Source organism: Myotis lucifugus, unplaced genomic scaffold, assembly GCF_000147115.1.
Source record: "Myotis lucifugus unplaced genomic scaffold, Myoluc2.0 scaffold_110, whole genome shotgun sequence".
NCBI lineage: Eukaryota > Metazoa > Chordata > Mammalia > Chiroptera > Vespertilionidae > Myotis > Myotis lucifugus.
The window spans coordinates 800,084-827,966 of record NW_005871158.1 but is presented as its reverse complement, the minus strand read 5'-3'; the positions used below and the strand labels follow the sequence as shown (position 1 = coordinate 827,966).

The following is a 27,883-nucleotide window of genomic DNA, read 5'->3' as shown; positions in this document are numbered from 1 at the left end:
GCTGGAGAAGACCAAAACACTTGAAGATAAGCAAGAGAAAAAAAGTTAGGAAAGGCTAACCCAAAATTTTCATGGTTGGTGTTAAGAGTGAGGTTACATCAGGCCAGGGCAAGGAAAAGATATGTTTTTTGGCCTGAAAGTGTTTAGCTTTCATGTTCCAAAACAAAATTTCATGTAGAACTTGTCTGGTCCTTGATATTTATTTTTCTTGTTCATGCACATCCCTGGCAGTTAGGAACAAAGGGAGTGAAGGCTGTTGGCATTTGTGCAGAAAGACGCTGTAGAAGACAGGAAGTCTGGCACCTGAAGGATGGCCAAGAGGCCCTTTGGGACGCTTTGTGTTCTGAATGTGACAGATGACAACAGCCTCTCTGCAGGAATGAATGCTGACAGGCTGGTATGGAGGAGCTTGAGTTACCCACTCTTTTGTGTTTTTTCTAAAGTAACACCTTAATCAAGATGAGCTGGGTATACATATTACAAATCCAGATCCCTGGTCTCCACCCAGACCTACCCTTTCTACATGAGCCCCCAGGTCTGCGAAAGAGCCTGGGACAGGCTGGAATGCAATGAGCAGCAAAGCAAACTAAATGCAGCCTGGGAGCCCTTGCCAGCAAGGCTGAGCTGGGATGACTCAGCTGATTAGAGCTGTGACCCTTTACTTCTGGAGTCATTATTCCGGTTCTTATCCAGTGGCTACTACAAATGCACATGCATGGATTGGTCTTTCTCCAAAGCCCTTGGGGACAACATGGAGTGGCTATCACAACTTGGCCGGATGCGTGGGCAGGTTTTTCTGAAGAAAGCCCCCCCTTCCCGCACCCCCATTCCTCCCTGCCCCCCGCCCAGGTTCTGGTCAACAACCAACTCCCCAAAGAATGGCTGAGAACACCCATAAGTATGTCATAGTCTGTAAAATTCTGTCTCAAATTCTATAAAATTCTGTTTTCTAGAAAGGGCACAGAAGTTGGGGAAAGTAGACGAGAGAAGATGGGTGGTGAGTGGGATTGTGGAGCTCTGTCAATTAAGTTCTACAATTCAATTCCAAAGCTACGAAACTACTCAGAGTAATAATAATAAATTCCCATCAGTGGTGACAGTGATTTGACTTTTTTTCTCCTTTTCAGCAGCTGCAATGCGTTGGCTTCTGTTTGAGCTGAGTGTTGCCATGCAATATATAAATTCTGTATCCTGCTTAAACTCAGGGTAAAAATTCACCTTTGGGTTAAGTTAAATACACCACCAGATATTTGGAAGGCAGTAGCATTTGGCATTTTTCTATAAAGAGGAATTGTTCCTCTCATCATTTTTAAAAAATATATCTTTATTGATTTCAGAGAGGAAGGGAGAGGGAAAGAGATAGAAACATCAATGATGAGAGAGAATCATTGATTGGCTGCCTCCTGCACATCCCCCACTGGGGATAAAGCCCGCAACCCAGGCATGTGCCCTTGGCTGGAATCGAAACCTGGGACCCTTCAGTCCGCAGGCTGACGCTCCATCCACCGAACCAAACCAGCTAGGGCTCTCATCATTTTTAAAGTCAAATCAGGATTAATATTTTAAAGCCTAAAAGTGGTGCTTAAAAGAAGCCCCAGATGTAGAAAGGGAGCCTGCAGTGAAAAGGATGGCACCAGTTAGAACACCAGAGGAAGTGTGGCAGCCACATAGAATATGCTCCTACTCCACATTTAAAGCATTAGCTAAGGCCGTGATGAAGGGTGAAGAAGGGCAATCCTAGTGCACGGTTGCCTCATCTCCCTTCCTCACTGAATGTCCCTAGTGAGCAGGGCCAGGTGGGAGCCACCTTTGAAGACCCCACAGCAGGTGCTGCGAGAGGACTTTTATTCCCTCTCCTCATGTTATGATCTGGAGAGAATTCCCATAGTAATGGACCTGGCCTCTCTCCACCTCTTTCCTCCTCCTTCTCTTTGGGGTCTGCCAGCCTCTAGCGATGGTGAATTCTGGACTCCTCTCCTGCTGGGTGGTAGGAGGCTTTCCCTGCTGCTTGCCAGCTTCCGCTGCCCTGCTATGCCAGGGAAAGAGTGGTTGACACTATCTGATTCAAGGATGAAATTTCAGAAGGCCCATTTGGCGCCAGACCCAAGGCCACATTCTCCAAAAAAGCATGTTCAGTAATACCGGTGATATATGGCTGTCCACCAGCCTGACTCCTTTATCTCTCAACTGCTTTCTGAATCTGGGCATGGAGGAAGGATTATTTATGGGCCCCCCTTAAACCACTAGAGTGGGGGGGTTTCTTTGCCTTGTATATCTTACAGTCTTAGCAACTATTTACTGAAGATACATATGCAAAAATGCGGTGAGAAGAAAATGAAAATAATCTGGTCTTACTTATTCATGGGTGGGTAAGTGACCATATCTCATCCCACCAAATCCTTGGAAAATAGTTCAAAACATGGTATCTAATTTCTGTGTGAATTCTTAGAGGGCAACAATTCATCTAAAATATATTCAAAAGAGAAACAGCGTTATCAAAAATATTATTGGTGGCTTAGCACATGGAAATAGGTTTTTGACCTATGAGGATCGTTAACCACCTGGAAAGTTTTCCCAAATATTTCAGAAGCCAAATGACACAGGTGAAAACTTAACTCTTAGGATGATTCCTTTGTGTGTGCTAAAATAAACATAAAGGGCACCATGAGATTTCTTCACAAGTTCTTCCCCCATTTTTACAGCCAAATATATTATACTATAAATCCTTTCTAAAAGAGTTATTAAATCCCTTCAAAATGAAGTGTTCCCATGTAAAGATTCAGGTAGCTAGCCATGTCCTGCAACTGAACAAGCCAGCCATGGGTAGAACCATAGGATATCAGACAGCTGGCTAACAGAGTGACTTAAATGTGTCATCATTTTCATTCATCCTCACAACTACCCTGGGAAGAAAGTGCTATCATCAACCTGAAATTAGGGGAGAAAACTGTCCAAGAGTTTCAACTCCTGGCCCAAGATTACTGAGTTAATTAATAGTGACAGCACTGGGACTCAACCCCAGGTCTTCTGGTAATAAAACCTAAGTGCTTCCCATGAAATCATGATTGCGGAACAGGGAAGCCAAGGTATCCACATCCTTCCTGTAGCCTTACAGAGACCTGGGCCTGTAGGGGGGTAAACAGAGCTCCAGGTAGAACAACCTGGCTCACTGACTTTAGATGCCCCTGACCTACATTTTGTATTCCTGCAGTCTTTTAAAGGAAGAAAAGTGAGTGAACTCATTTCATTTCATTTCCTCCCACCCACCCTCTCTTCTTCCCTCCCTCCCTTCCTCCCTCCCTCCCTCCCTCTCTCCCTTCTTTCCTTCCTTCCTCTCTCTCTCTCCCTCCCTTCCTTCCTGACCTGACCTATAAAGACAGCCTAGGAACCAGACCAGTGGGCAGCTGATATCTCTAAAACAGTCTCACATCTATTAAACTATAGGATGCTCCATTAACTCCAAAGAGAGCCTGAAGGGCCAACTTTCTCGAATCCCCCAGTGTTCAGATAGTCATTTACAGCGGCAACAAAAACCGCAGCTGAGCCTGGGGACTCTTGAAGAAAGAAGCTAAAGGTAAAATGCCTTTGGCTTTGAAAGAAGTATAAGAGAGATCCTTTCAGAGTGCTCAGAAAGAGATCTCTACTATCCAGTTTTCATCCTGCCCTCTCTAATTCTTTTCTGGTTTGTCCTTGGAGTAACAGCAAGAGGCTTGAAGTGTGAGTAGGGGAAGGTTGGGTGGTCTCAGGTTAAACTGGGAATTCCATGATGATAAGTATTCTTAGGGCCAAAAATCAATGAGCTATCGGAGCATCCCAAGGCACTAGAATCATTAAATAAAATGACAACTGGATGTTAGATACCAGAGTTATTAAGAGTATACTTATGTTTTGGAAGATATCAATTCTGAGTTCATTACAACTCAAGGCATCAAATTAGTCTTAGAAACTCCATCCATGGGAAATGTTCATAAAATAAGGGATAACTTTTGCGAATCACTGTTATCACCACAGTTATGAACATCAGCAAACAAACCCACCCCTCTACCCCCCAAAAAAGCAGCAGAGGAAATGTTAAACTTTTCCCAGGAAACTGTCTTTCTTATAACCAACCAACCAACAACATCAGAATCCTGAAAAGACACATTTCAATGCACGTAACTGTGTCTGCTTGTAGAGTGAGAGGAGATAAGACACCTGATAGCATCCTTCCTGGCTAATCCTGCCATCTCTCTCAGGGGTGAGAACAATGCCACCTGAGTAGAAATTACACCTGGCAATGTGATACTGTGTACGTTACTGAAAAGGCATCCATATCAGGCACCTTTTATTATGATCAAATATAGGGCATAAAGAGTGAGGAAGAGAATTAAAAAGATGGCCTTAAAGCCCTGACCAGTGTGGTTCAGTGGTTGGAGTGCCGGCCCACACACTGAAGTGTTTCCGGTTTGATTCCTGGTCAAGGGCTTTACCTGGGTTGCAAGTTTGATCCCTAACACCAGTAGGGACACAAGCGGGAGGCAACCAAGTGTGTGTGTGTGTGTGTGTGTGTGTGTGTGTGTGTGTCCCTCCTTCCACTCTAAGAATCAATGGAGAAAATGTCCTTGGATGAGGATTAACAAACAAAAACAAAAACAAACAAAAAAGATGGCCTTACAGGGAAATATTCTTGAGAGGAAGTACTTTCTGGAATTTCTTCTTGTTAACAATTCAAGCAACTTTTCTTCTTGATGGAAAAAGCTCAGAATCAGTTCTTCCTCTCCTCACACACAAAGTGGTACTACCTCCCCTTTGCTGTCCCCAGGCGACCACACCGCCCAGCTCCTCCTCCTTGGAACATGTAGTAGAGCGTAATGGTTAAGAGCAGGGCTCAGAAATCCCACTGCTGGGGTAAAAATGTTGGCTCTGCCATGTATGAGCTGGATGGCCTCCAGGCGGATTGCTTAACATCTGTCCGCCCCCCCCCACCCGCTTCCCATTTTCCTCATCAATAAGAAGGAAAAAATAGCCTTCACCTCAGAGCCTTCACTAAATCCATGCATGGACGGCATTAAGCACAGTGCCTGTCACATAATAAACACCCAGTACATTTAACTTTGATGATGATGATGATGACAATGGTGATGACATGGGTTTAACCAGACTGTGGTGAAAATGAGGAACTGGGGACTACTCAGGGACTATGCAAAAGCCATATGTTCCCCATAGCAACCACACAGTCAACGTCCACTGGAAAAATGCCCTCTTAGTCTGTGTCCAAGTCTCAACTTGGTTGTTCTTCTGAGTGGCTACAGCAGCTTATCAGGAGGAGCAGGCTCAGAGGATCAAAACCAGGGCAGGGGAGATACCGGATGAACAGACAGACTGCCTGAGTCTGGGAGAAACTAGTTTGGGGCAGCTCTGAGAATGGGTAGCAGCCAACAATCCACAATCATGAGGATTAGAACTTAGAAATAAAGTAACAGGCTATTCAGACATGTGCATTTTGTTAATGTGGTAAAACTCTCTCCCACCTTTCTGTCAAGGTCCCTTTAGCAGGAGCACCCTCCAGAAACAGCTTTCTCAGAGTTCCTATAGCGTTTCTTCAAATATTTACGGCCACTTTTGGCACTGAATTGTTCTGGAGAATAACTATGTCTCCATCGGATGGTAAATTCTGGAGGGTGGGTGTGAGTGTGTCCTACACACTTGTGTCTCTCCTCCTGACCTACCTGTGCCGGAGGGCCTAACCCCACCATGGAAATGTTCACCTGGAGAGTACACCATAAAATGGACGGCTTTGAGCCAGTGTTCTAGAAATACACATCATTGCACCAAACAAGCACACACATGGCTGGTACAGAGAAAAGGGCACACAGCAAAGTAGCATCTTGTCTCTACCTCTTTGAGGCTTAGTGAAAAGCCTGAGTCCAAGAAGTTTAGAGGTAGACGATTAAGCTTTCAGCAGTCTTCAGTACTGAACAGATTATAGTATTCCTCCAAATAGAAATTCAATTAAAATAACAAACAGTAAATAAGTATAAAGAAGTCCAGCAAAAGTCTGCTTTTTTCCCCATGATGACTGGCTTTGATTTTTTTAAAATTCTAAGTAGAGAATATCAAATTCTTTTCCAAACATTTCTAGTGGTGCCTTTGCTTTGCAGATGCCCTAAACACATGCTTAGTTTGCCTATCTGGTAATCGAGCTCTCCCAGGGCACCAAAGGGTTCCCTCAAGATACAGAGAGGCAGGCACGAAAAAAATGGAGTCAGGCAAGGGCAGGAAGGTGGAGAGGGGAGAAGGAAGGTGTCAGTGGGAACCAAAGGTGGGGGGCAGAGATGAGGTGTTAGAGATCAGGCAATGGCGCAGAGTCCTGCCAGCTTAAATTTAGAGAGAACCTCAGAGATGAGCGAAGTCTAATCTTCTCTTCACAGTAGAGAAATTATAACCCATTGATGATGACCTACTCAAGGCCAAAGCTGCCGGTGTGAGGCGGAGCTGGAACTGAAGTCAGGTCTCCCAGCTACCTCCTATTGCTCTTCCCATTCAGCATATCTCTTCTTGACACCTCCAGGGCATGGGTGACAAAGGCTCAGGCCAATAGCTCAGGACTCAAGCAGCCATGGAAAGCCCTGCAGTCGCCCGCCCAGGCCTCAGCACCATATGTTGACAGAGTCAACAGAAGAGGCAAGGGAGATGAGGCCCCTGGTCGTCTCATTGTTTTTGATGAAGCCATTTGGCCTTCTGATAGGATTTGCTGGACTAGAAATGTATGGTCACAGTCTGTTTCCCAGCCATGAGGAAGCTGGGCTGGATCAGGCTCAGGATTGGCAGTTCATGGCATGGAAGTGTACAGCACAAGAATTATGCACCCCTTATACTCCTTGCCCACGCCCTGCTTCCACTGGCCACTGCAGAAAAAATAAAATAACCACTGGATACCTGGCTTTGTAATTTCTTCATTACTGAAAGTGTACAATTGTGAAGAATACAGGGTGAGGATAAGAACAGCCTTGAAGGGATGCTGCTGTGGTTTTACTGGCGGTAAAATCACAACAGACATGCTCCCGCTCCGAGATTTGTGTAGTTCATGGACCATTTCTCGGTTTAATTACAATTCAGACTTCCCGAGCTAAAAAGGCTTTCTTTATAAAAAATCAGCCTCCTTTCTCTGAAAGAAACTAAGTTCTTTTTGATCAGGGGGTTTTGATATTGTACATAAGCCACTCAGCCTCATTGCTGTTCCATATCCCAAACACCTACACAAAACCAGACAAATGAAGAGGGAAACAGATGATGACACTTTTTAACCTGTAACTCTTGCCTTCTTTCCTCCTTTGAATCCTCTCCAATGCATCCTACTCAATAAAAAGTCATTTCTCCCCAGGGAAAGCAAGTGAGAATTGGATAAAAAACACCTGTTAGCATTACAACATCCCTCCTTCCAGGTTCTCACCTACAAGTTTTTGCCCATTCTGTTCCCTCTGCCTGGAATATCCAGCACTCTCTGATTCACCCTGTTAACTTCCCCTTTGTCTGCCATCAGCACCTGCAGGAAGGCTTCCCTGAAACCTCTATGCCAAGTTCCGCTCAGCAAGCCTCCTGTTGCTCCCTGGGTAACCTTTGCATTTCTGCCCCTCCACACCCTTTTACAATGACCTGGGTTTGAGTCTATCTCCTTCCTTAAGCTGTAAGATTCTCCAGGGTTGGGAATCATAACTTATTCATGTTTGTTCCCCCAGGGAAACAAATAAAGCACCTGACAGTTATAAAGCATCATCACATACATTTTTGGGGGCTGGATTTGTTGATCTCATTTTACAAAGAAACTGAGATTCAGAGAGGGTTTATAGGCTCCCCAAGGCCAACAGCTCTGGCACTTTCTGGCTCCGAGGCTAGATTTTTCACTAGGACCACATTATAATTAGTTAACTATACGAGTTCCACATAGAATATAAGAGAAAGCACAGATCCTCTGATGTAGGCACATACACAGTGACTTGCACAACCAAATGAAAAATATACAAACTTTCAAGTATGGAATCACTGTTCTGAAAGGAGGAACACTGATCAGATATGGAGATGGAGTTCATACTAATTCTTTTCCCAAGGAACTTGCCATCTAAAGCTCTGCAGAAATGTCTAGTGGACCTGAGTTAGATACAAACAAAAGTTCATCTGGTTAAACAGGTCATGAAAGGAACTATCTCCGGTTAAACTGCCAACACTGCCTCAGACATCAGGGCTGGACCCAGGACAGCTGCAGTGGCTGGCAAGCCAGCAGTGCTTCGGAAGTGGCAGACTCACCATTAGGCTCAGAGAAGCAAGAGCAGGCAGGAATTAGGGCAGCTGGCAGGACGGGGTTGGCTTGGGTCTTTGACCCTTCATGACCCTCAGAGCATTTGAGCCTCTCCTCAGCTGAGAAAAGCCATTTCCAGCACAGCTGTACCCCAGAGTAACATGGGGCAGCCTCTAAAGGCATCCCGTGCTGGGCCTGACCCTCAGGGGCGCTGACTTAGCTGCCCCAGGGTGGCCCTCCCTTCCGCATACGGAATGTATGCACAATTAGAGTGCAGAAGAGTTAAGATGACAAGCACAACTGGAATATCTTCTGGGCCCTTCCTTTCCCCTGTGCCCATCAAAGTTGAAACATGTGGGGGGTGTTGCAACTGCATTTGAGTTGCTTCACATCAACTTTTCTAGAGATGGAAGCAGAACATTCCTCGACTGTACAGATTCTTGACTGAGAGATGTTTAAACATTTCCAGTGATAGGAAACTTGCTACCTAAAAAGGTACTTTGAAATTGTACACTGAGAACAGGTGAATGTGATAGTCTATAAATTACACCTCAGTAAAGCTGTCTTGTGCATGTTTTTTTAAAAGGCACGTTGTTTCATTTTGGGAACAGCGCTGATTACAAGAAAGTGCTTTTGGATTTCTGTGAAATTAGCCTCACTGTACGTCACACCTACTGGTTCCAGCTTTGCTACTGAGCCCTCAGACTGAAGTCTAATTCCTCTCCCACTTGACTTTGGATTCAGGCATACCCAGGTTTAATCCACTTACTAGCTAAGTGACCCACAGAAAAGGATGTCTCTCTAAGCTTCAATCTTCTGGTCCATGGGAAGTGAGAGTATTTCCTTGTAGGGTTTCTGAAGATTAGAAAGCACCTAAAATCTAGAACACTATCCGATGCTCACTGAATAATGCTTTCCTGTCCTAGCTGATTTGGCTTAGTGGATAGAGCATCGGCCTGAGGACTGAAGGGTCCTGGGTTCGATTCTGGGCAAGGGCATATATGCCCGGGTTGCGGGTTCAATCCCCAGTGGGGGCGTGCAGGAGGCAGCCAATCAATGATTCTCTCTTATCACTGATGTTTCTCTCTCTCCCTCTCTGAAATCAATAAAAATATATTTAAAAAATAACAATAATAATGCTTTCCTTCCCTTCCTTTTTTTAGGCAAAACATCCATGATGTTTTTAGCAATCCACAGATACTTAATGATTACCCAGCAGGTTGTGGTTTTTCCTTCTTCACTGTCCAGTTCATATCCCCTGAAGTCCTTAATTTTGACAGATGTTTGTGGTGGCCTCACTTCCACAGCATCGGTGGATTCTGCTATAATGAATGTGGTATACCATCGATTGCTTACTGGCTCAGATTAAATATTTTAAGCATTTAGGATTCAAGATTTTCTCTACCAATATCAGGTGCCTGTTGGCACTAATCCATATATGGAGATCCAGGCACATTGCAGGGAGTGTGACTCATCTTTATTCTGTTCCTCAGAAGCAAGTACGATAGTTAGGTGGTGATGCCTTCTGTTCTCTGCTGTCCCAGGAGAGGTGGCCTCCAATTTATGACACCAGGAGGACAATGCTGTCCCTTCACAGTAAGCCTCCAGAACCAGGCACATAGCAGGCTGTCCCTTAACCCCACCTCTAATCTCTGTCACATTCACCCAGCCCTTTTCACCCCTTATTCTGGCCGGGCAGCATAAAACTGCAGAAATACAAGAGTTCTGGTTAAGGCAGACAGGTTCAAATCACGGTGCTCCTTCTCAGAGCAAGCTGTGAAAATGGAAATGCAGTACCTTTTTAGGAAAATGAAGTGATTCGCACAATAAAATGCATAGTCCAATCCTAGTACATAAATGGTATACAAAAAGTAGAAGAGCAGTTACTATCATCACCACTGTGGTAGGGCAATGTCCCATTCTTAGACTGGGCTCTGTCCTGAATGCTCATCTACTTGGCTAGGGTCCTGACCTGTCTGCCTAGGTCTTGCCATCACTGTCCTCCGGGGGAGGTAAAACCTGATCCTCACACAGGAGCTTCCCCCACCCCTGCCACTCCTCACAGCCTCTCTCTAAGCCCGAGGGTATGACTTCTCAGATCCTATCAGCACCTGCCTGTATAAAGTGAGCTGGGAGTCAGGAGACCTGCATTCCAGGTCCTGCTTGGCCGCTAGCTGTTTCCCCTTCTGTGAGATAATGGCATTAGACAACATGATCTCTTTTTAAATTTTTTTTTATTATTTCTTAAAGTATTACAAAGAGTATTACACATGTCTCCTTTTTTCCCCCCCTTGACATTCCCCCAGTTTTCCCCCACCCCCCAGTGTCTTGTGTCCATTGGTTATTCTCATATGCATGCATACAAGTCCTTTGGTTGATCTCCTACCCTCCCCCCGCAACCCTCCCCAGAGTTCCCACTGTACTTTGACAGTCTGCTCAATGCTGCTCTGCCTCTGTATCCATTTTTGTTCATCAGTCTATAATGGTCCTTATTATCCATAAATGAGTGAGTTCATGTGGTATTTTTCTCAGCTTCCCAGGGGCTGTCCCAGCCTCACCGGGGCCGTCTCAGCCTCACCGGGGCCATCACAACCCCACTGGGGCCGTCGCAACCCCACCGGGGCCGTCTCAACCCCACCCGGGCCGTCTCAGCCTCACCGGGCTCTTCCTGACCCAAAGTCTTATGTCTCCCCGCCCCCCCCCCCCACAACACACACACCTCCTGGCCTCTTCCTAGCTATCCTTTATCACTCTCAACGCACCCCTCTGCCCTCCCACTCACCAAGTGGAGCCCTCTAGTACTGACCCCCTCTCCACACTGACTTCTGCCCAAACCCTGGAAACACACTACTAGAGGCCAAGTATTTATAAGAAGCTACTTTGACATAAATTTTTGGAGGCTAGTTTAGAAACCTAAAATTCACGTATATTATGTCTATTAGAGAATATATTTGTAAACTACAATGAGATTATATTAAGACTATATTGTTGACTAATGACTTCAACAATTACCTGTTAGGAGAAAATGTAATACATACACAATATGAGATGCTTAATAAACATTTTCTGGCATAGATTTCTTTCCTGGGGTTTCCCATGGAAATGCTATACCATCAGAGCCGGGATGATGCTCTGGAGTATCAGACTCAGGAATAGTCTATCGTGGGCCTTACACATTATACAAAGATGTAAACTGCTTTAAGAAAACAAGATAAAGAGATCACTGAAATTAAAAAAAAAACACATTAGGGTGATTCTTCATTTTCTTAAGAGCTCTTTTAGGACATCTAAAAATAATTTAGCTTATAAAAGTTCAAGGTCTCAACTTTTCTGAAGCTCAATTGCTGTGTAAAATGAAATATGCCACATATGAAGAGAAACTTGTAGATATGAAGATCTTTTTAATGCATTTAAAAATTACATTAAGTCAAACCTGCTCATATAGAAAATCAGAAACTATAGGTAAGAAGAAAAAAAACACAACACGAACAGATATATCTTTATATACATCTTTCAAATTATTATATATAATACTTAGAAGGTACATGTGTTCTGTAGAAAAAAAATGTCATTCTACACATATTTATATGAGGTTGCTCAGGACTAACTCAAGTTGCCTTAGAAATTTAAGCACATATTGGGGATAAAATTATCTAGCTGTGAATTTTTCTAAGCTATCTGCTTGTTTACAACGATAGCTTGAAGAAAACATGCCAAGTCTGCCAAGACTATAAATACATAGAGAATGAAAACTCTCATCAGATTAGAAAAACAAGCAAATTTAAACACCATCTAACAGACTTCATAATATATCCTCTGAATATTAATAGGCTTATCTTTTTTGGGGTAGTAATATAAAAGTCCTGCATATGCTCCCAGTATTATCAGTTATATTTTTAGAAATACGTAATAATTTTGCTTTTCTATATTATCATTATCATACACATTGTTAATTATCCAGCACACGTACTACTCAAATGAGCAGTACACGATTCGGTTAACACTGCTCAACTGTAGCCACTGGAACACCAGCCTGTTTCTCACTGAGTGATTGGGGGGGGGGGGGGGGAGGCAGAGGACACATCTGGGTCCTGGGGCTAACAATGAAAGAACGTGAACGCGTTGCAGAAAATATACCTTCTTCCTTTTTCAGTTGCATGATGATGGCCAAGAGTTTCCTCACCTGTATCCTGACAAGGACTTAAGTGGATACTCATATCGCCTCTATAAAAATATACTTATGTCACTCATATCTAAATAATGATAAATAAAACTTATTTTTCTATGATTCAGCTTACTTAATAGTGTGCTGACAATGTACACGAACTTTATTTTCTTGGCTTACCCTGTTCTCAATTCACTTTCAGCCAATTTATGCCATACTTGGTTATACTATCTAATTCTGAACCTAAAAAAAATATGACTCTGTCTGGATAATTAATAGAATTTAATTTACCTCTTTCTGAATTTCTATCTAAAATAATGTTTAAAGGACCATCTGAATTTCTTGTTTTGAAATTTAACGCAGAGATAAACAAGAATCAGATACTTCTACTGTACATTCCAGGCATCTTCTACGCATTTTCTTTCAACTCTTGTGCTCTTGATGCCAAGAATGCTATGCACTGGGCTGACTCTGAGACAAAGAGCAAAAAAGTGAGAGATGACATGGAGAGATGGAGCATTCTGCTTTTGGCACGTACTGCTCTGATGAGAGTTATGAGGGAAGGGGTTAGTAAATTTTTACTTTAAGTACATTTGGAAAGAGTCAGTCAAAAACTCAAAAAACCAATGATTTGAAAATACTAGAACACAACAATCCAAATTAGTAATTAAAGTACTCCAGATAGAGATCTAACAAAACTCTTATTTTCTACTATGCTTTCCTGAAAAGACTAAGGAAACAACTTGTATAATCTGATTTATGCCAAGTCTGCAGTCATCAAAAGGTCTTCAGTCTAAAAATCAAGTGCATGTTTCAAGGCAGTATTGTATAGTAGCTATTAATATATCCAAAACAATAACCTATTATAGTACAGATGGGTTTTTCTCTTATGAAACATCATTGTATCTACTCTAGGGAAGAAATATACACTTGGAAAGACAGGCGCATTCTTACCCAACCCTGGTGCATGCATAATTTCCAGTATTTTGTTTTGTTTCATTTTGAGACTAGAGGCCTGGTACACGAAATTCATGCACTTGGGGCGGGAGGAGGAGGTCCCCTCAGCCCAGCCTGTGCCCTCTCACAGTCCAGGAGCCCTCAGGGGATGTCCTACTGGCGGCTTAGGCCCACTCCCCATAGGGCCCATAGGGAGCGGGCCTAAGCCGTCAGTCGGACATCCTTAGTGCTGCCACAGAGGCGGGAGAGGCTTTCACTACCACCGCTGCGCTTGCCAGCCGTGAGCCTGGCTTCTGGCTGAGCAGTGCTCTCCCTGTGGGAGCGCACTGACCACTAGGGGGCAGCTCCTGCATTGAGCATCTGCCCCCTGGTGGTCAGTGCACATCATAGCGACCAGTTGTTCTGCCGTTCAGTCAATTTGCATATAAGCCTTTTATTATATAGGATGATACTGTATTCTGTTCTTAGGGCAATGAGCTAACTCTCTTCTTACAATCCCATTCTACCTTTCTTTTGTTGTTGTTGTTGTTAGCTATCTGAGCAAACAAGGCCAAATTTTAAGCATAAAATTAGATGCTTTCTAGGGGGGAAAAAAGCAATAACTGCATCTGCCAAATAACTGGAAATTATAACCATGTTCTAGCTCACTCACTACAGCCTGAATATGCCAAGCTCACACATGCCTCAGGACCGTTGCACCTGCTCTTGCCTCTGCAGGACTATTTTTCCCCCAGATCTCATGGCTCCTTTATTCTTATCATTTAGGCCCTAGCTCAACTATCACCTCTTCACTGAGGCCTTTCCCATCAGTCCCATTCTATTGTCTTCACAGCTTTTATAACTATTTAAAATGATCTTGTTCATGTTTTTGTTTGCTTGTAGTCTTTTTTTGATTTTTTTTTTTTTAAGAGAGAGGAGGGGTGAGAGAGGGAGACATTGATGTGAAAGAGAAGCATCGATGGGTTGCCTCCAGTATACACCCTGACTGGGGATTGAACCTGCAACCTAGGTATGTGCCCTGACTGGGAACTGAATTTGCAATCCTTTTGGTGTACAGGACGACACCACGCTCCAACCAACTGAGCCACCCTGCCAGGGCTTGTTTGCTTAGTTATTCATAAGCCAGGGCCTTGTCTGTTTTGTACACACACACTATATATTCTTACATCTAGAACAGTGTCTGTCATATAGTAGGTATTCAATAATTACATGTTTAATAAATGAATGAAAGAAAAAATTAACCAGATGGCAATGAAAGGTCACAAAGAACATATAATTTCAAAAGAACATTCTCACTGAATCTTATCTTTCTGTGGTGTAAGGAATACCAGATTCCAGAAGTCCTTAACAAAGGTGAACACAATAATTGTAAAACTGGTAGTAATATCAATCCAGTGACAGTTGTGCAGATTCTTACAGGTTGAATCACTGCACCTAAAGAGAGCTGAGGAATGCCAGCAGGGTTTCTTTGTGTACCTGGTCCTGTCTTGTCCTACACTGCTATCTATGGTTTGGAAGGAGAAAAATGTTCAGACTGCACACAGCTGCAAGGAGAGCAAATGGGTTGATGAGGTATCACAAAGATCTCCACTGGTTTAAGGAATAGTATAACAAACAAAATGATATTGAATAGGGGTCAGCCCAAAGCCTAAAACACGTATTAGTGAAAATTATTAGTTATTGTTTTAAAAGTAACAACACACACACACACACACACACACACACACACACACACCTCAAGAGGAGAAAGAAAGAGTTCAGGACACCTGGCATAAAGTACCTGTGAAAAGGTCCAGTTTTTATCACTGACCATGAGCTTCAGCGGGGCAAAAACATGGCTTGGCTACCCAAGAGCCACTACAAGAATGTGGAACAGAACCATGCAGCATGATCAGGGAGTTTCTGAGCACTTCGGATGTGACAGGCATTACACACAGAACTGGAGATGCAGGGATAACACACCGCACGTCCAGTGTGGGAAAGAGAAAACCCAGAATTACCACAGAGGGCAGGAAGGATAATGGCAGAAGGGCAAGTTACAGGGACAAAGCTTAGCCCAGTGCCAGACACATAGCAAGTGACAATAGCAGTGCTGGGTACTCCTATTATTAAAAGAGTCTGTATTATTATTGTTTTATTGTTATTATTAAAAATGAATCCACCTTGAGAGCTCTTCCTTAGAATAGAATTCCAATTAACATATGTAGAAAGAATAATGGGAACACAAACACTATATAATAGTTGTTGTAGCCAAGAATCATTTGATGGATGCTAAAATTAGTAGGCCAAGTGTGATGAGAAACAGAATATTTGCATCATCTCAAAGTATCTCTTTACAAGATTTTTATTACAAAGGGAAAACTAGCAACTTTACAGTGGAGAAACCTGGCAGACACACCACCCTGACCAAGAGATCAAAATTAATACCACCAGTGACAATAAGACTTATTAACATCATGTACCTCTTGATATGATGAACTGGGGAGAGCATGCTACTTCTGTGGTATCCTTGCCAAAAACATGTAACCTCAGTCTAATCATGAGAAGATACCAGAGAACCCAAATGAAAGACAGTGTACAAAATAACTGGCCAATATACTTCAACGGTGCCAAGATCATAAAAGACAAAAACTGAGGAACTACCACAGAATGGAGGAGATGAAGTGCCACAGAGGATCCAGGATTGGATCCTGACCCAGAAAAAGAACATTAGCAAAAAACAAAACAACACCTGGCAAAATTAAAATAAGGTCTGCCGATTAGTTAATTGTATTGTATAAATGTTAATTTCCTCGTTTCTATAACTGTTCTGTTATGTAAGACATGAACATTAGGGAAAGCTGGGTGAAGTGTATTTGAGAACTCTATTTTTTTGGTGTGATTTTTCCTTAAGTCTAAAAATATTTCAAAATAAAATGTTAAAAAAGTAGATGTACCTGAGCCAGGAGCCTGAAATTCTGCCAGGAAGTAAAAAGAGTGAGGAGAGGCTGCCTCAGACCTGAATTTTGGATACTGAGACTCCTAAGCCAAACTGCATCAAAAAGATTGAATACACAGAGCCTGTGGCCAGAAGTACCAGAAGTTGGTTCTGACCAGGAAAGTGTAGTGAGGACTACTCGGAGCTGAAGGGCCTGTGGGGAATAGCAGAACCTGCTCTCTATGACTCAGCTCTAACATCAAGAGCATCAACGAAAACACTGTTTTGTAACGTGGAGGCCCGAGGCTCTCTAGGGTGTGGTGTGCAGGACTCTTTGTTGCAATGCTCCTGGAGTCCTGGTGCCTTTTATATCTATAATAAACTCTTTGGTTTTATTTTATTTTTTAATATATTTTTATTGATTTCAGAGAGGTAAGGAGAGGGAGAGATGGAAACATCAATAATGAGAGAGAATCATTGATTGGCTGCCTCCTGGACGCCCCCTACTGGGAATTAAACCCACAACCTGGGCATGTGCCCTTGACTGGAATCAAACCCGGGACCCTTCAGTCCGCAGGCCAATGCTCTATCCACTGAGCCAAACCAGCTAGGGCTAAACTTCTTATTTTTAATAGTTTTAGGTTTACAGAAAAGTTGTGAAGCTACTATCAAGAGTTACAATATACCTCACTCTCCCTTTCCCATTATTAACATTTTACATTAGTATTACATTTGTCATAATTTAAGAATCATCGTTAATACACTATAGTCCACGCTCTATGCAGATGTCCTGATTTTTTGCCCAGTGTTCCCCCCCCCCTCCCCGGCCTTGATACCACATTACACCATCAGTCCTGTCTGGAATTATGGAAGACCCCCAGGGTACAGTGCCATTTTCATCAGGTCACATGAAGGAGAAAAACCACCACGACTTACCAGTGTTGATGTTAACCTGGACCACCTGGCAGAAGTGGTATTTATCAAGTTTCCCCTTTTCCATACCTTCCTCTCTGGAAAGAAGTCCCTATGCAAACCCCACACTGGCTGAGTGGCAGGCCATGATCCATCTCATTTAGGATGGAATAGCTACATAAACCATTTGCAATTTTACTGCACAGATTTATCTGTTCTCCCTCATGGATTTACTTATATCAGTATAGGTACAACAGTATTTATTTTATAATTTGGGTTACAATTCATTCCTATTTTATTTTGTTGCTCGAATTCTCTCAGCTTTGGCTACTGGGAGCTATTTCAGTTAGCTCCTTCCTGGGTACCTTTCATGTAACTCCATTGTTGTGGAGTTTTGTGAGCACTTCCTTACTCTCCAGCACTACCAGATGCTCAGGTTTATCTTTTATACCCTTGCCCCAGCTCTAGAATCAGCCATCCTGCAAGGAATCCTGGTTTCTTTTTTTAGAGAAAGGTTATTTACTGGAAACCAAGTATTCTTGTTGCTACTCGGGTGTTGTTGCTCCCAGGCCCTCTCAGTTGACAGAGCAAAGGATTACATGTGTGTATTCCAACCTGTGTGTGCACACATATCGATTAATATTTCTATGTGGTCCATCTGTATCTATGTTAAGCTAAACATGACTTCATGTGGATAATTCCAACTGTAACTCATTAATTACTACATGGATCGTCCTCCCCTTGCTTACCTATAACTTCCCATTCCACAGTGAGAAACCTGTCTCCCACCCTCCATATCCATTTACTTAATTACTCAATGCAGTATACATACATTTACTGGTTTCAGAATCATGAACCTGAACCCTCATCCTCATGGAAAACAACTTTTTCAACTAGAGTTGGTAAAGCGCTTATGTGAGTTCCTTTGCCTTTAGCCTTTCAGTCTCCACTCATTTCCAGTTGCTTAGGTCAGTACCCTTTTGTCCACTCCCTTCAGTGAGTGTATTTCATACACTTGAGAAGCAGATTTCTTTAGTCATAGTTGGAACTCCATCCCGGGAATCCTCCAACCCCCTAAATGTCATGTATCCCCTGGGGGCAATTTACATCTTTGTGTCTCCTCCTGAGTCATCAGACCATCATCTCCAGGCTCTAGTTAGTCCAATCATCTCTAAGGAGTCTCTCTTCCTTGCCAATTTGTGGCTCCTAATCTGTCATTAGCCAAAAAAACTAAATAGATGAGTTTTGTTAGCATTATAGATAAAATAAGAACAAGCAGATAATGAAGCCCTGGAATGTCTACCCATGTTCCCTATGGGAAAGCCTTATATGCCACTGCACAAGGCTCTCTGCCCTGCTCCACATTTTAAACCAACGATGTTACAGAAAGGTTGTGACTGTACAAAGCTTAAGAGTATAGAAAATGGGATAGAAGGAGAATGAGCAATACAAACATCTCAAGAGAATGAACGATGGACCAAACAAAAATAGGTTAGATTGAGCAGGGGTCACATTAAACAATTTCATTCAAAAAAAATTCATGAGGACAGATCAGGGTAGAGCTGGCCTAACAATTACTGCATCTATGAGAAAGACTTCAATGTTTTCATAGCTCAGGACCTTGATACATGGCAAAGATGAGACTTGGCCACCAAACAAACATTACTGCGACAGGGGAGGAGATGGTCCCACTCATCTTTGCAATTATCAGATCATATCTGCTCTTCTGCATTCAGTATAGCTCTGGTCATCAAAGCCCAAGTGTGAACCAGGGCTGCGAAGGGGCTAGAAAAATGAACTCAACAAGCATTTTGTGAGTACTATGATTTGGATAAGGTATTATAAAATGTGTTAGCATCCAGAGGTGATAATGATGAAAACAATGAGCATATCACACATCCCAAACATTGTTCAAAGCACTTTTCATAATTTAATTAATTTAACCAGATAATTTACTTTGCTTCTTGGTGACTTGTCCAGATATCTGAGATTTCCAGATTTCTGCCCAAGTGAACAATCACTATAGTCAACAGGTCATAATTAATCACTTGTTCTCCCACATGTTATACCACGTTTCCCCTCATTTTTCTAAAACAGAATTTAAATAAATACCTAATTGGTACACACTCATCATTATTTGGCATAACTTTTTAAAAAGTGGTGACTTTTTGATTATGAAATTAATAACACTTAACACAAAGAAAAACTGAAGAATACAGATACACAGAGAGGAAAGAAGCGAAACAAATCAGCTAATTTGTGAACATTTGTGGGGTTCATTTGCTATGAATAAATTTGTGGTTTTCATGTCACACTGAAGTTATCATACTACATATGCAATATCTGAATTTGACCTGGTTAAACCTGATAACCATTTCCCCCATTTATTAAATAGGCTGTGTTACTGTGAATTTATGGACTGTGACCATACCATATGTGTTAAGATAAAAAACAAGAAAAATGTTTCCTCCTCTGCACATTCTAAATCACTTACTGCTAAGTGCTTTACGGTTTCTAAAAAGATGTCCTTGTCCTGTGACTGGAATGCTAATACAAGAGAAACAGCCTCTTAATTGCTCCTATGATGTAAGGAGTACTTATCTGATTGGATGAGGAGAGATTTTACTGAGTGCCCTAGATTACAAGAGCTATCCAATCCCTTTTCCACTACTTAAACCTTTAAGAAGAAACTTGGACCAAAACAAAAACAAAAATAAAAAACATCCTAAATGTGACTGCCACCTCACAGGCAGTTACAAATGACTACCCTGTCTGGACCTCTTGAGAAGAGCACTTCCCGGTTTAAGGCAGTCTCTCCCACTCTTCAGAGATTAAATAAACTGGCAAAAAAGAGAAATCCTAGGATATTTAAGTTCCTACTACCTGCCACAGATGAGGCACCAGATGAGGCAACTGTAACTCATAGAAAATGGAAGAGAGAATTTTAAAGATTAACAAATTCATCGTGGATGAGGTATGACATGGAGCAGATGCTCTCCTTCGTACCCTCTCAACTTCTCCTTATGGAGACACAGGCAGAGAAGGAAAAACCCAAGTCGGTGAGGGAAAGCATCTCAACAAACCAGGATGATTTTAAATTGTGAAGATCAAGCAAAATAGCCTTTGTCTCTACGGCCAAGAAGCATCAGGCTATGCCTACAGAACGCTGACGGAAAGGAACCTGGAGAATGAACTTAAATGCCTTTTTTCCTGATCTGCCTCCACAGCCTGAGGGCTGAAGCCAGTTCGAGATGTTGAGGTTCCTGGCAGAGACAGACAGAGGCCCACACACACGAGGCCTTCACAAGTGGCCTTTACGTATTCCTTCTAAGTAAAGGGTTAAGAAGAAACAGTAAAAACCAGCAATAGCAAAATAAAGATTCCCTGGGGGTCTAGAAAAATGTTTCTTAGGGTGCATGTATAGGAAACATTGCTTTCTTGCCCTTTCCAAATCCCCTACCTCCAAAGCACCTTCCTCCACGCTCTTTAACACTCCGGTACTGTCCTTACTAGAACACAGCGATGCCATTATGAAGGTAATGTATCCCAACATAGTCAGCAAGTCAATTATCAAGACAAAAATAAAACGGGAAGCTGAGGGATATATGTGTCAAGATATAAAATTCCTCATCATTTTTTAGAATAAAGATGCGTTTCTGGGCCCTGATGTTCCTTCAGGACTAATGATTCATGCAGACACACATGCACATTTTAAAATATAAACAATGCTGTGTGCAGCATGTTAGGCAGGAGGAACAGCATGAGCAAAGGCACCAAGCAGACTGAGTTCACTGTATGTTTAAGGTTAAGCTGCCTGGTGTGATGGTAGCAAAGACTTTGTACTGGGTCGTCACATAAAATAAAGTCGAAGGGTTAAGGTTCAGTCAGAGAACACTGGGTACCAAAGAGAGTTTGGCTTTCTTTAGCAGACAACAGAGAGACAGTGAAAATCCACACTCACATGAAACAGCTTTAGAAAGCACAGTCACACCATGATTTATGACATATGCGGTGGGGACAACACAGGGTGGGGCTATGGGAGAATGAGAGGCACGAGAGATTGGCTCGGAGGTTGTGGCCATCATTCAGCTGGTGATGAGGTCAAGCATGGCATCAATGGCGCTGCGGCAGAAAGGGCAAATGCAGTGTTTCAAAGGTGAAACATAGGTGGGAACTGTGGTAGTCTGCATGTGGGAGGCAAAGGTGAGGAAAGCTCAGCTACGTCCAGCTCTGACAGCACCCGATCTAAGTAGGTGATCCTTGTTATTAATTATCAGTCACTGTGCACTTCTCTGGCTCAAGCTGTGCCTGCAAAGTTTCGTAAACCTAACATCTTTCTACTGTCACATAAACTCTGACCATTCTCGTTTACAATGAGGAAGCTGGGGCTTAGAAACATTAAATAGCTTGCTGGAGGCCACGTCTGTCTAACTCCACAAGCTCAGACGTGGACCCAGGTTCGTCTAACTCCACGGCTCTTAGTCCCATGATTGCTTTCCCCGAGTCAAGGCTTGAAGAAACAGAAGCAGCCTGCTCTTCCCCACAAACCCTTACCTAAATGAACACAGTGTCCTATACGCCCGACACCTACCTATCCTCGCTTCCATCAGTTTACAGTATAACATCACATATATGATTTCTGATGAACACGTGTTAGGTATTATTTGTATTATTACGTGGGCGTTTTCCTTCAGGGACTAATGACAGGAAATAGAAACCCCATTACACAAAGTCTACCCCACCTACAGCCCACCCTACAGAGGAACGTGTTGAGGCTTACGGTGAGATCATTTTCCTTTATACCAAGACACATAGAACAGGCGAAGCCTCTGTGTTCACGCATTTGGGATTCTTGCAGAAAGGCCCGCCTGCAGTTTTAGGTGCAGGCTGCAGCGCGGCAGATGCTGTTCCAGCAACGTGCCCTACTTTCTCCAGCAACGGCAAAGGAAAGAAAGGTTAACACGAAACACACTCTCGATTAGCTGGTTTGTTTCCCTATAAACGCTACCTACAAAGTACTAGTAAGAATGAGTAAGCAAGGAAGGGATCAAAGCAGCCACACTCTGCCAGCCTGGGATGCCCTCCCTGAGCCGGAGCTGGCAGGGGTGCCTGGCTGGCCTTTCAGAAAGCAAGCAGCTTTTCTCAAGTGCCTTCTGTCTCTGCTGACAGACTCACAGACTGCTGCTGCTGAACAGATCTGAAGGGCTATTCGACAAAGGAGGTAATTAAGGCCCTAAGAGACGGGCGCTCAGCGTTCTGCATTTTCTGCCCAATCATCAATATTCCAGCTACACCACTGCTACTGTTTGATGTTGTGAAGTATACAACGGCTGCCGCGTGAGCCTCTTCTGGCTTTCCTTTCTTGTCCCCCTGCCCAGCTGAAACTCCATGGTTAGCCTTTTTAACAGTGGCCGCCAAAGGTCCAGAACGCGCCACCCAGGCCAGCTCCTGCAGGAGCACCTCCAGCGAAGGCTGTGCTGAGGCCTTCCTGCACCTGTGCCGACGGGGTTCCACCCCACCTCTCAAAGCCATGCTGTCCATCTGACCCTCTTCCCACCTCAGGGTGATCCTGTACCTCAGAAACACCCTCCTGCTCCCACAGGTCCCTTCCTCTTAGCCCCCACTCACGTTTGGATCTCCCCCTATTCTAAAAAAATAAAATAAAACTCGTATCTCAGTAAAACAAAAAATATAAATCCTAAGTTTGATCCTGCAACCTCTCTAATCTACCCATCACACTGCCATCAAAGGTAGTTTCTGAAAGTACCTTCTGGACCAACCCTTTACAAACTCCACTGCCTGCTAAATAAAGCCGAAAGTCACTGGACTGGCAGTGGAAGCCCCTCCCCTCTCTGCCTCCATCCTTTCTCATCTCTCCACATCTCCTCACCTGCCCTGAGCTCATCACCAAACAGAACCCCATGTTGTTTCCTGGGCTCAATGTGAGGATCTTGCCAGTGCTGGTGCTAAGAACACCTTGGACAGCCTCCCCTCTGCTCCCGTGGAACTGTGGCCTATCTTCCCAGGCTGGCTCGGATGTCACTCTTCCTGAAAGAACTGCTATCATAGCAATACAGCCCTTTCTGTCTTGTACCACACACTGACATTTATGAATTCAACCAACATTTATTAAACACGTGGACACCAAGTACTCTGCTGGAAACACAAGGACACTTAGAGTCGCAAGTACAAAGGATCAAGCAGTGAACATTTTCAGTAGCGGAGTGTGGTGTTGGAGGCGCTGTGCCTTCGCTTCTTCCGAGAGGACTGTGCACTCCTTGAGGACAGGGAATGAGCCCTTTTCTTCAGTATCTTCCTAGTCACTTACTACATCTGTGAGCCCACAGAATGCTCAAGCGATCCCCATTACAGAATAAATGTGAATGTATTGTAATTTATCTGCTTATCCTTAAATTTTTTTATATTCCCAACAACCCAGACCAGAACATGGCGCATAGTTGTCACTCAATAAATCAGAGGAATGAATAAATGGAAGAATGGAAGTTAAGAAGCAAACCACCATGACAGCAGGGATGTCTCCCTCCTTTATCTTTGTGTCCCTGAGGCTCAGCACAGGGCTTGGCCCATAACAGGGACTTCACAAACATTTAGTAAATGGCCACAGACCCTGTCCTTAAGGAACTTGTCTCAACTGTCAGGCTTCTGGTCTCATCTCCCAGCACACAGCCAAAGGAAGCTTTGTGGGCAGGATTATAACAAGAAACGGAAGTCCAGGTTCTAACTGATGGAAAGGAGACTTTAGCTTCACTTCACACTCCCTGGCAGCTGCCCTCGTGGGCAGAGCCTGAGCACTGAACCTCCCAAGACATTACTTCATCACCTGGGCAGGGATGTGGGTAAACTGCTTCCAGACGGAGGCTCGTGAACAGCTCAAAGAAAGGCTTAGCGTTAGCAGGGCCAACTCCATCCCATAGTTCACGGACAGGGGGACCCTCGGCATGGCCTTGCTGCTCGGAGCCAAGGCTGAACAGGCCAATGACAACTTCATTCAGTTATCAACTTGGAAGTGAAAAGCAGAAGCTAAAAATAAAGTTCAGCGCAACCGCTCAAGGTTAATGGGATGGAAACCACAAAGGATTCAAGCCTGAGAGCAAGGCCCATGGTTCTGAGAGATAGCGCACAATCAGCACCACACTGGCCAGCACTCTGCAACCTCTCGCCGTGCCCCTTCTCAGAACTGCGCTGGTGTCTGTGTCCCGGAGGACACAATTCACTACTTCAGATGCCTCCACCTCGTGCGGCTTCAAGTTCTTCCTTGAATAAGGGGAGATGCAGATGCAATTTCATGTACATAAATCTTATTTCCCTGACAGAAATGTTCTCAAGAGAAACGTGGTGGTCTGCGGTCTAAAAACAATTTGCCACTGTGTTTAATTAAAAAAAAAAAAGTAGTCAGCATTTATAAACTGGGAGATTTCGCATTAATATCCTGTCTCTTTAAGCTGGAAGAACTAGCAGCCTGGGATCTACAGACCCTTTGGCAGTAACAGCTACAGCTGCGCTGCCCCTTTCAGGACCACGTGCGGAGAGTAGGCCACAGTGCCCATCCACTCTTAATTTTTCGATCCTCTGACCTGCCTGGCCTTATGACTACCTGAGCTTGGTAACCACATTTATGTAGTCAACCCAAAGTAAACCCTGAGCCTCATCCCTGACTTCACACTTTCCCCCGCATCTAATCAACGGAACGTTTTACTTATCTTGAAAATATTTCTGAAACCCTTAATTTTTCAAATCACTCCTTTGGGTATTCACTCCGAATAACCTCTTAATCCTACGAAGACAAAATTCCACCGATCCTACACTTTTCCCTTGTCACTCAGACCACGCACGTCCTCTCTTTCCACGTGCCTGTTATTACAAACACTTCCTTTTTTACTTCTTCAGCACATCTTGCCTCTCTTTCTTTGTCCTACTCATTTGGCAAGCTGTGGTTGATGTAAATCTCAATCTCTGACTATTCTGCACCTGAGCCCGGGATGCTGAAGGTGGCTGAAGAAAAACACATAATCATGGGGACAAACAAGTTCCATTTATATTCATGACCACTGATCTCAGGAGGTTCTTAGTGAGCCTGGCAAGTTCATTGTTTCCCTCGTCCGTCACTCTTCCCCGTCCTCAATACTATTTCATATGTTCTCTTCTCTTTAGAAATCTCCTCCTCACCCACAACTGAAAAACCTTTTGCTTTGTATTTGGCTGGATAAACAGAAGCAATCGAGGGAGAATGTCCACACACTTGCACGTCTGCTGTTACCAACCTTCCTGCATTGATATCCATAGTCTCTTTCCTTCTGCTTCTGTGAATGAACTATCCACCCCTACACCAAAGCAACTCCTACATTTGTACACTAGACCCCAATTTGTCTAACATCCCCACCATCACTCCTCCAACTGTCTCTTTCTCTCCTATATCACTGTCTTCCCCTCACCGCTGGGTTGTACTGGTCAACAAACTGCACGCCGTAATCTTCCCTGAAATATATCTACAGGGCTCCTGCCATCACTTCCACGGGGCTTCCCCGACCACCCTGCTCTCACACACACATCCTGAACTCCTCAGTCCCCTTCCTGTGCTTTGTCTCTGTAGCCCTTATTACCACATTACACCCTCTAACTTTGGTGGTTATCCATCTCTCTGCTCACTGGCTTTCTCATTCTTTAGTTTTCAATATGATAATGTGTGTAGACTTTTATTCTCGCTGACCTGTGGGTAGTCCAAGATCACAGAATGCTCCCTGGATTAGCCAGAGGCTAATAATAAAAAATAGATAATCTGCACTGTTTAGCGGTGTCCGTTCTGTAGGGAGACATGTCTACAGCTCTCAAACGGGTGGCTGGGGAGACTGGTAGGAAGCAGGTTAGACTCATCATTTCAACACAGTAAAATCAGTACAGGTCTCAGACATCTGATGCAGTGGATTACACATACATGAACCTGCCACTTACCAGCACATCACAGAAGGTGCTGAGCACAAAACTCTATTCAATCAGATGCTTGTTAACAATGTTTTCAAAATCATTCCATAATCATTCAGATGCTCAAGTCACTTGCAGACAGAGACACAAAATTTCTTTCTTTCAAATCACTCAAAGCTGTGGTCAGTGTATTATATTCAAACTACTGTTTAGTTAAAATGATGCCATCATTTCTTCATCAATTGTCCAGGAAGGAAATAAGTAAAACAAGTACTGTATTTTGAAAAAACTATTCTAGCAAATGGTTCTGCTGTTGTTATTGGGGGATCGGAGGGGGTGGAGGGGGTGTGCATGTGTATGTTTAACATTAGAAAGAAAAAAATAGCATTTTGGAAATCTTATCTAAGAAAATATGTTAAAACCTTGCAAAAAACATAGGCACATGAAAATCAGCATTACAGGTGATAGTATTTCGCATTATAGCAAAACACTGAAACAGAGTGATTTCTAAAAAAAATATTTTTATTTGAGAGAGAGAGAGAGAGTGAGTGAGTGAGTACCTGAAACCTGGGCATGTGGCCTGACCAGAAATTGAACCATCAACCTCTGGGTGTACCGTCGACATTCAACCGAGTCACAGTGGTCAGGGCCAAACAACATGATTTTGCAACCACAGGATAACAATGGTGTGCCCACTGAATGGAATGTTACATGGTCCTGTAACAGTGATGGTCATATATTAATGTGAAAAATGCAGCAGCTCAAATGGTCTGTGTATCCCAACCCTACATGTTAAGAAACACAAAGAGATCAAGATGTTATTAGATATTTTGTTAAGGTATTTTCTTTTCTCTATTTTCCAAAATGTATCATGTTGCTTTTATAATTTAAATGTATAACTAAATTTTAAAATTAAGAAAATATAGACAATTTGGACACACATATACATTAACACAAAAAGGCTCAACTCTACATCTATCTTGTGAATGACTAGGTCTGAAGATTTGATTCCATATCCTATCCCAAGTCTCCAGTCATTCCTAACTTCCTCTTTAGTTTCCGGCAATCTTCAATCTTCTCTACTTGATCATTCTATTTTCACTGTCAAGTAGTTTAGATACCTTTAATTTACAACTTAAAAATATATACAAAAGGTAACACCTTAAAATGTTACCTTTCAACAGGCTAAATTATATGTAAATACTTATCAATATCACTTTTTTTAAATGTGAGGAGTCCAAAGAATATCTATTTCGCTTAAATCACGTTTTTAATTATAAAGGAATAATATACTCATTTTGCAAATGCAAAGACTGAGAAACTGAGTGAAAGGTCATTGTCTCATTTAAAATTTTACAGCATACCTAGAATTTCATATAAAAAGTTCGAATAATGTTAAACTAACATAAATTCAACCATTTGTTATACAAATATTTAGATGTTACTAAAGGAAGGCATCTAGAGTTACACAGAAATGTATAAATACATAGTTCCAGTTCTCAGGAAGCTTGTGGTCGAGCAGCAGTGGTAAGATCTGTGTATCTGTAAATATCACTAGGTGAGTCACCTGGGCAAGTGCCTCCATCTTATTGACTTATGTGTTCTCACCATCTGGTAGGGTATGTGACACATACAGCTGCTCAATAAATATTGGCTGAATAGATGAGTGGATGAAAAATGTCACGAGAGATATAAAGAGCAATAAAGGAAGGAGAAA

General features: G+C 43.0%; 1 protein-coding gene across 9 annotated transcripts in view; it reads right to left on the bottom strand.

Moving 5' to 3' along the window:
* LRRC8D (leucine rich repeat containing 8 VRAC subunit D) overlaps window positions 1-27,883 on the bottom strand; it is a 117,848-nt gene that overhangs the window by 31,881 nt on the left and 58,084 nt on the right. For 2 of the 9 annotated variants that reach the window (XR_002830363.1, XR_002830361.1), the window contains one exon: window positions 26,668-26,951. The exons of the other annotated variants lie outside the window; for them this stretch is intronic. The gene's annotated coding sequence lies outside the window, so the exon portion shown is untranslated. Of the gene's footprint in view, window positions 1-26,667; window positions 26,952-27,883 lie in introns of those variants that run through there. 9 annotated transcript variants of the gene reach the window in all.